Raw genomic sequence first — 11,960 nt, 5'->3', positions numbered from 1 at the left:
CTGAGCAAAGACACGACTTCCCTTTTCTCATTTTTCTCCTGTCATCCCTGCTCAAAAAAGAAAGAATCTTTACCCCTTGATCTGACGCTGGGTCTTCCCTGAGGCTGTTCTTCCTGAGGACTCAGTCTGAGTCCCTTCTGACCTCCAGCCTCTCCTTTCCAGGCTCGGCTTCCTTCATTCCAACACCCCTTCGTCAGGAGCCAGGCTACCCCCACTCATTACCAGAAATGCACTTTAAAAAATCTTTCCATTACTCTCTGTCCCTAGTCCATCGTGGCATCTAGCAGCTTGACGTGGTGCCTATAGTCTTCGTGTAATCTGGAGCAGAGTCTGGGGAAAACTGGAGTCCGTTTAAACTCAGGACCGTGCACGGTCTCTAAAGACCAGGGCTTCTCTGCCAGTAACAAATCACCCTTAACTTTCTTTGTAAAATGTAGGCTAGCACTTTTCCTAAATTCACAGATTATAGAATTATTCATCCAAACTATTCCCTAATAGAACATACTGTGGTTTTATGGACAGTAACCTTTACGCAGATCCACCTATATCTTTGCTACCTTCACCCGTACACCCCTTTTTCACAGTGAATTGGGATTTAGCTGCGACTTAAAGGATGACCGTGAAGTCCTCAAGCATAGGAAGGAAAGGACACTGAGAAGACCAATGTGGTTGGAGCAGAGGATTCAAGGGTGTGTGTATGGCAGGGAAGAATGGAATTCTTTACATTATTGATGGCCCTGTTCATCTAAATGAGTTTGTACTTTATTGTAGAGACCAGAATTTCACAGAACACTAGCCCAGCGAGATGCGAACCAGTGCTCCAAGACCGAAGAGTTCGCTTGTTTACTAGATTGGGGAATCTGAATTGTGAGTCCCTTTTTGAAAGATTCACAATTGATATTAGAAAATTAAAGCCTCTGAGAAGTCCTACAATGAAAAGGAAACCTGGTTAATTTTTGTATATAGGTGAATCAAACTCATTTGGAAGGGAAATGTTTTTTTCCCCAGAACAACTATCAACATCTCCAGTAATAATTTTCCTTAGAGTTTGGGAATTTCTACTGTCTGCTATGGGGGGAACTATGGTAGGGTTTGTATTTTATTTTGTTTTGCTTTTCTTTGTTTTTTTTTTTTTTTTTTTTTTTTTTTTTTTGCGGTACGCGGGCCTCTCACTGTTGTGGCCTCTCCCGTTGCGGAGCACAGGCTCCGGACGCGCAGGCCCAGAAGCCACGGCTCACGGGCCCAGCCGCTCCGCGGCATGTGGGATCTTCCCGGACCGGGGAACGAACCCGTGTCCCGTGCATCGGCAGGCGGACTCTCAACCACTGCACCACCAGGGAAGCCCCTGCTTTGCTTTTTAATTAGGAAAGGGACATTGTCTTATTTTTAGGAAGATCTCTTTGGAAGTGGTATATGGAGATGGGAGAAATGGGAGTCAAGCAGAATACTGCAGGTTGTTCACATAAAAGATCATTACCTCTAAGTTGATCTTTCTGAAGAGAAGGCTGACTAGTTCCTTGCTTAAAAGTCTTTACTGACCCCCAGCCCCGCCTCTGCCCATGGGGTAAAGTTCAAACTCCTGAACGTGACTGACAAAGCCTTCTATGTTCTGGTTCTTGCCTTCTTCTCCAGTTCCATCTCCAATCACTTTCCCCTCCTTCATAACAAATTCTCAAACAAACAACACCCCTCTCCCCTAACCTGAAAGGCTTATATATTCCCTTCAGCTGCTCCTGCTAGAACTCCTCTCATTGGCAGCGCTTCTCTTCGTCCATTTGCCAGATGCCTCTTCGCCTGTCAGTATTCCCCTCAGAGGTCAGCTCCTCTCTGAGCTTTCCAGACCCATCCCTGAAAACCTGCAACCACACTGCCAACTCCGCCCTCTAGTCCTGTGTAGAAAGAAACACTCCTGTTACCTGTGTTCCTGTGGTTGTGATTACCTTGCAGAGTTCTAAACTGGAAACTCCTTCAAGACACCATTTACACGTTGCTTATCACTATAGGCTTAAGGGCTAGCATAGCACCTGGCACAAAGTAGGGGGTCAGGGTCATTCAAGTGCATATGACGATGGGAACTGACAAGAGAAAATGGAGAGAAGGGGAAAGAGTCAGGAGAACTGTAGTAGACGGAACCAATAGGTCTTGCTGATTTACTGGGTGTGGAGGCTTACGGAGCTAAGGCACACCCTGAACCAAGCCGAGAAATACCTCAGGAGGAGGGGTTTGGGAAGTAGGGGAAGATGAACTCCATTTTAAACTTGCTCTGTTATTTTTAGTTTTGTGTGGAGGTATAATTTACATACAGGAAAGTGCATAGGTCTTAATTGCACAGTTAGATAGCCTTAGACAGGTAGAATCTGCTGGCTTTGAGGTGGCTGTAACACATCCAGGTGGAGGTATTCTGAGCATGGTCAGAAGCATGTGTTGGAGGAGAGAGTTTGACGCTAGAGACTGAGTTCTGGGGTCCTTTGAGAAGTGGTCCCGGGGATGCAGATGAGGTGGCTCCTTGAGGATGAGAGACCCAAGGATCCATTTTTTGATCTAAAAGACCAAATACACTCATGAAAGCAGTCATCCACTCCCTGAGAGTCCGTCAATTGCTTCCTGAGTGAGTGACGAGGCTCCTATTCCCAGTAATTATGGTCAGTACGTACCATACCTGAGGAAAGAATGCTAAGATAAACAAAAATGACTCATGGACCAATATCAAAACTGAAAATTACATTAACCATGCCATCTGCTAGCTTCCGAAACAGCAGAGTCATTTCCTTATTAACCCATTAGGCAAATAAATGTTCTTGGCTGGAGGTTAGCATTCATTTCCCCCTAAAGTATACTGCATTTAATTAAATGTATAGGAAAAATTCTATTGGCCTTAGGAGTTATGGTGATGTGGTGGGAATATCTCTAGTCTGGAAGTCTAGACATCTTTGGTTCTTTTTCCAGCTCTCTCTGGACAAAGAGAGAACTTTTCTAGGTCTCTCTTGACCTAGGGCAAGACACTTGGCCTCTCTGAGCCTCAGATTTTCCTTGTAACCTGAAAAAATATTAACCCTGAACCCTGTATTCACTTGACTCCTCAACAAATATTTTTCAAGTTTCTACTCTGTTCTTGGATTTGACCTGCTTAAGAATCCCTGCTCAAACAGTTCTTTGCTCTGGCCTCTGGCCAGATAGCCATCACTCTCAATTCGAAAGTATGCCTGTGTTCTTTACACTAGAGGATGAAAAAGTGAGGTATGCACAACTCAGGTTCTTTACAGGAATTTTGTTCTGGCTCAGACAACTGGGTATAATAGTGTCAATCTGGGGAGGCAGAGGGAACACTGGGATTGGAGTTGAATAGACCTGGGTTTGGGTCCCAGTTCTGCCCCTTATGAGTCTGTGACCTGGAATAAGTTGCCTGGGTTCTCTGAGCCTTACTTTCCTCATCTGTGAAATGGGGTTAATGATACTCACCTCCTTGTTGTTTTGGGAAATAAGATGATGTATGTGGAAATGCTTGGTGATTTTCTTCCCTATTATCCTAGCAAGCAGCAGTTGCCCCATGCCTTTCTTCACCTCAAATATTCCAAGTATCCAAGCCATTCACCGGAGCAACGACTCAGTTTTTGAACAGTTCTTGGAACTTGAAGGACCAAGGTGGCCTCACTTCTCTCAGCATACTCTTAGCAGTTTCCTTCTCATTTCACTTCATTTCATTTCAACTTGAAATCAGGTCCATTTCATCTCAACTTTGTACGAAGTGGGAATGTGGTTTCCAGCAACATTTTCACTCTTCCAATACACTGTTGATGTCCTAAGGAGGTCATTTTAATTGGATTTTATTGATAATGCCTCCATATAGACCATGACAACCGAAAGGATCTAGAAATCATGTCATGAGGTCCAATTGCCTTATAATGAATATTCCGAGGCTGAGAATAGGGAATTGACTTACTCCAGGTAACCTGGCGGTAGATTGACATATAGGTCTCCTGATTCCTGGTCTAGTAGTTCTCTTTCCCCTAAACCACAGAATCTTTCCAATCCTGAGCTATTTAAACTGTTTGTATCTCAAGTGATCTGAAAGCTATTTGCTTAATCCATAAGGGTTCTCCTTGCCCTTCTGTGCTGAAGGACATTCACTAATTTAGACCACTGTCATGTCCTTTCATGGGAATTCAGTAAGGTAAACTGTGGCACAATGAGGGACAGCAAAAACCACAAGGAGACCACAAGTATGTGGCAACTCAAATTAGAGTTGAGACAGAATATGCATTATCGGAAAAAAAGACTTCAGGGCCCTTGGGTTGAAAATGGACTGTGACCTCTTTAGTCCACAGAACACTGATACAGAGAGAGAAGCAATAAGGGTTCCCACATGGTGCTCTCATCTTTGAAATTGATCAGGGTCATGAGCAAGCCACCATGATATGGACAGCTCTGGGTGACAGTGGAGGCAATTTTGGTGACACTGTATGAGGCCTCCCATGCACATCTCTTCCTCCCTCCCTTTCTCCTTTTCTTTCTTCTCCAAACTTGAGCACTTTTTTTTTTTTTAAAGAAGATGTTGGGGGTAGGAGTTTATTAATTAATTAATTAATTTTGCTGTGTTGGGTCTTTGTTTCTGTGCAAGGGCTTTCTCTAGTTGTGGCAAGCGGGGGCCACTCTTCATCGCGGTGCGCTGGCCTCTCACTATCGCGGCCTCTCTTGTTGCGGAGCACAGGCTCCAGACGCGCAGGCTCAGTAGTTGTGGCTCACGAGCCTAGTTGCTCCGCAGCATGTGGGATCTTCCCAGACCGGGCCTCGAACCTGTGTCCCCTGCATTAGCAGGCAGACTCTCAACCACTGCGCCACCAGGGAAGCCCTATCTTGAGCACTTTTAATATACCAGGTCTTACATTAGTTCCTTAACCCTGCTTTCTTTTTCCTTGGTCTCCCTTTAGAAACTCGTCTGTCTTTCTTATTCATCTCCCCACCTTTTTTCCTCTTCCTCTTTCTCTTCCACTTGTTTCCCCCTCTTCCAGGTGTCTTTCTTTCATCGATAACCCGGAAGTCAGCTGTGGTCTCCTGGTACATGAGATCCAGAAAATATTGCTTTGAGCTCCTCATTCCATGCCCTGAAGAATTCCAAAGCCTTTCCAGATTTCTGAACACTCTCATGGGAGATGGTCACCTCTGACTTCAAACTCTGAACTTCTCTGAATTTACTTGGTTCATAGGCCATTTCACCACCAACACGGTCCCCCGACCCCCAGTCCCTTGCCAGTTGATTCTGACATGAAACTCTGATTTTTACGCAAAAAATGATGAAACAACACTGTAGTGGATTGAACAGTGTCCCCCGCAAATTCATACCCGTCCAGAACATCAGAGTTGGCCTTATTTGGAAATAAGGGTCTTTGCACATATAATCTATCAAATTAAGATGAGGTCACAATGGAGTAGGGTGAGCCCCAAATCCAATGACTAACGTCCTTATAAGAAGAGGAGAGGACATATCAAAGACATACAGAGAGAAAAAGACCACGTGAATATGGAGGCAGAAGTGTAGTGATGTAGCTATAAGCCAAGGAATGTCAAGGATTTCCAGGAGCCACCAGAAGCTGGGAGAGAGGCAAGGAAGGGTTCTTCCCTAGAGCCTCAGATGGAGCATGGTCCTGCTGAAACCTTGATTTGGGAATTCTAGCCTCCAGACTTGGGAGAGAATAAATTTCTGTTGTTTTAAGCCACCAGTTTGTGGTACTTTGTTACAACAGTCCTAGGAAACTAATACAAACACTGTTTTCATTTGTGTGTGGAGTCAAAATTTACTGAGGATTTGAGAGTGGGGGGTGGGCCAGAGAGTAATTTACATTTCAGCTCTCCATCCCTGCTGTTTCAGTAGGTCCTCTGCCACCCCCCATTCTTCCTCTTCCATTCAACTTGCTTTGTCCCTGCTTCCCATGAAGTCCACAAACTCCAGATTCATCTGGCTCTAGGATGCAAAATGCCTCCTCTCAAACTCAGCTCCCAGCTCACCATTCAGGCCAAAACCCCTCCAGATACTCAGCTGCACAAAATACTTTGCAGGGACTAGTGGTCCCTCTTAAAAGGGAAAGGTGGGTTTTAAAAACGATTTCTGTCCCCCTTTCAGAAGACATGTTCCTGCTTTACTTCCATCCTTCTGCCTGCCAGACACAATGGGATAGGTTGTTGGCCTTAACCGTAACCCTCACCCCACCCTTTAGAATGTCAGGATGTAGATGGTGGAAGCTGAGAGGGATGTGTTTGTCTGTCAGTCAGTGGATGCTGCCCTGGGCACTTCGGGGAGATACTAAAAGAATACAAGCCTGCCCTGAAGAACACTCCGGAAGACCACCCTTGGCTTCTCTTCTTTAAAAGCTTTGTTCAGCTTGTTTGATCTCTCCCATCTTCTAATAGTAATCTCTTGCATTCTATTTCCTCCTCACAATATTTCCTCTTCTCCTATGTACCTGTAGGAGCTTTTAAATGTTCTGTCACCCTTATTATTCTATTTTTTTATGCTTGTAAATTTCTAAGACCCATGAGGTGGTTGTTCTTTCCAATTTTTATAGGATATACAGGAAACTTAAGTCTAGAGGTAAAGTAAATTGCCCAAGGTCATCTGTGTTTAAGTGACAGAGCTTGCCCCAAACTGTACACTGGTGCCCTTCCTGCAAGTGTCATGGACTTCCTTCGAGTGGTTGTGAACTGCAGCCTTTAGTCTAATCCACTTAATTCAGACTAGCCATCTTCTTGTTGGAGCAAGAGCTCTGGATACGTCCGCTTGATTCCCTTTAGACACCACTTTGTGTTTTAAGAACTGGTTTCTAGCCTGATTTTAAATTAGGTTTATTAGTTGGTTTGAAGAACTCTGTATTTTGACTCGGGCTTCAGAGAAATAGTTTTACTAGGTTACACGAATATTTTGAAACTCAGTCCTTACTTATTTTTCAATTCAATAAAAGTTTGCCCAAACAAAGCATTCCACAGGCGAAACTTGTGCCAGATCCCAGATGTTTAACACGTTTGCTTCAGATATTGGAGTTCATGGCCTCTTATAGCTGTTAAACCAAAAAATGTAAGACCATGGAAAGGATTTTTAATGTCTAGGAGTGCTGCAAGGTCAGGCTGGATTCTGGTCAATGGCAGCAATTCAACAACCATTTTGACCACAGATTCTTCGATTTTTCGTGTGTGTGTGTGTGTGTGTGTGTAATTTAAAAAACAATCCAAGCAGACAGTTCAATGAGGGGGAGGATGAACTCTTTAGGTTTGATTCAATTCCACTTCATTTTGGTTGATCTATGCCGAAATGTTAAAAAAAATTAAAAGTTCCTTTTCTGATCCTACTATTGACCCTCTACTTTGTAATCACTCACCTGGCTCTGCCATTCAATCAACCAACCATTTACTGGTGAGTCTTGGGGTTCAGAATGATGTAATACTAATACTAGCCAGTGTCTACTGGGCACTGACTGTGCCAATCATGATGCTGTTTTCTGTGCATGTGTTATATCATTTAATCCTCACATCTTCACTACTGCCCTATTACCACCTTGGTCCCAGCGACCCATCTCCCTCACCTCTATTCTAGCTCATCAGCTAGCATTTTCTCTGCTTCCACCTTTCCTCCTGCTCTCTACGGTCTATTCTCAACCCAGCAGCTGATCTATATAAATGTTAAATCAGTTCATGTCATTCCTCTATTCCAAATCCTCCAGTGGCTTCTCAGTCTATTCAGAGTAAAAGCAAATGTCTTTACAATGGCCCACACTATCTCCTTTACCCCGAATCCCACCCCACATTCCTCTGTCCCCAGTTTCTACTCTTCTTCCTCTCTTCTCTCACCCAGCCCCTCTGGCCCTCTCACTGTTCTGAGAGAACAGTGAGAAATGCAAACATGCCTTTCTTCTGTATGGCTTACATATTATATTACATCTATTAAGGTAGGAAAGTGGGAGATGATTTGTTTCAAACAATTTAGTGATCTGTTGGGATAAAAGAAAAATCCAAAGCCCACAATAATTCATTTTTTTCAACAATCTTTAACTGTAGGAAATTTGACCAAAGACAGATTTCCCTTACAAATTAAAAATCAAGGTTAGTGAGGCAAAGCATTTTTATCCCAATGGAATATACTTATTATTGTTGGGAGGTTGTTCATTTTCACCTACTGTACAACGTTAAGTAGGGATTTTTATGTTATGGGCATCTAATGCTTACAATTAACTTAATGAACCATTGGATAAACAACGATACCCAAAAGCTAAGGTTCTTTTGAATAATTGGAAAATGAATCATTTTGTCAAATGTGTTTCAGACAATTCAGAACATACTTTCTGAAGCAATAAACCTTTAAAATAATTTTAGTCATGTTGATGGATTTTCAAAATGAAGTATTGACCACTTTCTTGCCTCAGTAGCCAGACTATGCTATGTGTAAAGTTTTACTTGATGGTGGTTCAGAATTATCATTTTAAACCTTGGTGCTACACCTTGCTATATTATAGTACAGTGTGTAGGTCTGTTTGTCCATACACTGAATGGCCCCGGGCAACTGTGCTTCTTGAGTCCCTGCGTCTTCTTTGTGAAGTTCTACGTGGGTGATTAGGAAGGGAAAAAGGAGTCACAAATGGGCAATTTGCATCCTGAGACTTTTGTGGGAGCCTTAGCTGTGTTGATGCTTTAAATGGAGAAGTAAGGTTATGTGCTAATTATAAGTGAAAGGGCCTTAGATCATTTTAATAACCTCTTTCTTCACCATCGCCTCCATCTTTGATGCTTCTGCAACAGCATCCAGCAGCTGCAGAGCATTGGCTACTTTTAGAACTTGAGATCAGAGACACTGACACATTATCTGGACCAGAGGGAGCATAACCAAAGAGAGGATGGAGGGATGGTGGACAAAAGTTCCATTCACTTCACTTTTTTTTTTTTTTTTTTTTTTTGCGGTACGCGGGCCTCTCACTGTTGTGGCCTCTCCCGTTGCGGAGCACAGGCTCCAGACGTGCAGGCTCAGCGGCCATGGCTCATGTGCTCAGTCGCTCCGCGGCATGTGGGATCTTCCTGGACCGGGGCACAAACCCGTGTCCTCTGCATCGGCAGGCGGACTCTCAACCACTGCGCCACGAGGGAAGCCCTCACATCTTGTTTATAGGAAGTTTTGTTCACAACACTGAAATTGTCATTCAGCCCAGGATCAACTCAACGTGCCAATGAAAATATTTATCTATATACTCCGCTGTTGTGGTCTTAATCATATTAATTTACATTTAAATAGTATTTTGGGGCTTCCCTGGTGGCGCAGTGGTTGAGAGTCCAGCTGCCGATGAAGGGGACACGGGTTCGTGCCCCGGTCCGGGAGGACCCCACATGCCGCGGAGTGGCTGGGCCCGTGAGCCTTGGCCACTGGGCCTGCGCGTCCGGAGCCTGTGTTCCGCAGTGGGAGGGGCCACAACAGTGAGAGGCCCGCGTACCGCAAAAAAAAATAGTATTTTGAAATGTACAAAATGCGTATATATTTTTTTCTTTTGTTCATCAAGTATTTGTTCAGTATCTATACCACTGTCCTATGCCTTATGGTAGACATTAGGCGTGCAAAGATGAGTATGGCCCCATCCCTCCTCGTTTTCTTATTTTGATCCTCATAATGACCCCAAGAGTTTGCTAGGGCAAAGATTATTTTTATCCCCACTTTATAGAAAAGAGATTGAGGCTCAGAGAGGCCCTTGCACTGTCACAAAAAAGGGTTAAAGCCAGAATTTAAACTCAGATTTTCTGTCTCTAAAGACCATTTTTTTTTCCGTGTCATAAACAAAATACTAAGAGGTGAGCACTTAAAGCAAATGAAAATGTATGCAAATCACAATGGGATGAAAATGCCAAAGACCCAGTTTCAAAGAATCTTACAGGGACCTAGTTTTTGGAGAACTCATATCAAGTCTCTTGTGTTTAAGGGTCAGAAACTAAACATGCATTAATTTAGGCAAAGGATGCCATTTATGGGTTTATACCTGATGTGGCTTATGTACTAGTACAAGGGAAAAACAGGGTGCATCCTCCCTCAGGACTGAATGGAACCAAGAAGTCTAATGCCTTTGGAAGCATATCAACTTCACTCTCTTTTATTATATATTGACTTCTTCCTAGGAGACATGGCCACCGAAGTGTCTTCTTGCTAAAAAGAAGGCTAACTGTTCTTTCCTGGCTATAGTTTGAAAAAAAAGATTCTAGAGAAAGAGTGTGATTGACACCGCTCAGGTGAGAGGCCTTCTCATGAGCAATCAACTAATTAGGGGAGTGAAATCATGGGAAGATATAGTAGCTTCTCCTAGGAGTTCAAGTTTGGAGTGGAAGGAGGTGTGGTTCCCGTGATCAGACCCTGAATAGATGTCTACTCTGGACATCCTAAACTCTGGACATCCTAATCCACAAAGTTGTTGTTTTTCCAGAACTATCCTATTCAATTTTGGGAAATGAAATATTTGCTGAACTCCATCACAATGTTGTGCTGTGTTTAAAGGGCTCAGCACAATGTCAAAAGTGATGAGCAGGAAAACTTCAGGTAGAAAAGTTGAGTCCTCATTACTTTTAGCCAGTCCAGGAAGTGAAGAAGGAAGGAGGAATCTGGAGATGGTCCAGAGCAGTGAAAGGAAACTAATGAAGGATGGGGAGATAGCGACTAAGAAGGGCTAAGCAAGGGCTTCCCTGGTGGTGCAGTGGTTAAGAATCCGTCTGCCAATGCAGGGTACACAGGTTCAAGCCCTGGTCTGGGAAGATGCCATGTGCCATGGAGCAACTAAGCCCATGCTCCACAACTACTGAGCCGGTGCTCTAGAGCCTGCGAGCCACAACTACTGAAGCCCGTGTGCCTAGAGCCCACGCTCCACAACAAGAGAATCCAATGCAATGAGAAGCCCATGCACTGCAACAAAGAGTAGCCCCTGTTCGCTGCAACTAGAGAAAGCCCGCGTGCAGCAAAGGCCCAAAGCAGCCATAAATAAATTAATTAAATAAGTTAAAAAAAAAAGAAAGAAAGAAAGAGGAAGGTCTAATTGTTCCTGGCAGCCATTCTATAAACATGAGGGAACTAGATTTAGGATGATGTTCACATAATCTAGAACAGACAAAAGGGAAGAAAAACAGTCAATAATAAATGATTGAATTGTTGAATCAATCTGAAATTGAATTGTTGAATCAATCTGTTGAAACCTGATCTACCTTTGGGCTTCCTTTTAGGTTAGACATATCAATTACCTATTGCTGTGTAACAAACCTTCCCCAAACTTAGTGATTTAAAACAACATGTTATCATTATTTAGTTCACGAATCTGCAATGTCAGCTGGGCTCAGTGGGGAAGGCTTGTCTCTGCTCTATGAGGTATCAGCTGGAGCAGCTCAACTAGGGGCTGGAGAATCCACTTCTAGATGGCTCACCACATAGCTGGAGAGTTGGTGCTGGCTCAGTCAATGTGAGAGTCATGGCCCTTGTCATGTGGACCTCTCCACAAACTGCTTGGGCTTCCTCAAATCATGGTGGCTGCATTCCAAGAGTAAGCGAACAGAGAGAACCAAGCAGAAATTGTATTGCTTTTATGACCTAGCCTTGGATGGCATATTCTGTTATCTCCACATTCTGTCATCTCCACAGTAGTCTCTTGGTCAGTCAGTCACTATGGTTACCCTAGACACAGGGGAGAGGACATAGATCCCAACCTTGATGAGAGGAATTACGAGCATGATTCAAGCCACCACGCCAGCTAATACGTTTCCTTATGACTATTCAAGTTGGGTTTTCTGTTATTAATGGCAGAAAACCTTATTGATAGAATTAGTGTCATCTCAGCTGTGGGCAGCAGAATGTCTTATATTAACCACTCTCAATCACAATACCAATTGTAATATGTTTACTAATAATTAGTTACTAGTAATTTAATACTTAGGTTTTGAAACTAATTTTTTTTTGCAAAGCA

Source organism: Monodon monoceros, unplaced genomic scaffold, assembly GCF_005190385.1.
Source record: "Monodon monoceros isolate NGI ecotype Baffin Bay Population unplaced genomic scaffold, NGI_Narwhal_1 Super_Scaffold_21, whole genome shotgun sequence".
Classification (NCBI taxonomy): domain Eukaryota; kingdom Metazoa; phylum Chordata; class Mammalia; order Artiodactyla; family Monodontidae; genus Monodon; species Monodon monoceros.
This window is presented reverse-complemented; position numbering follows the sequence as displayed.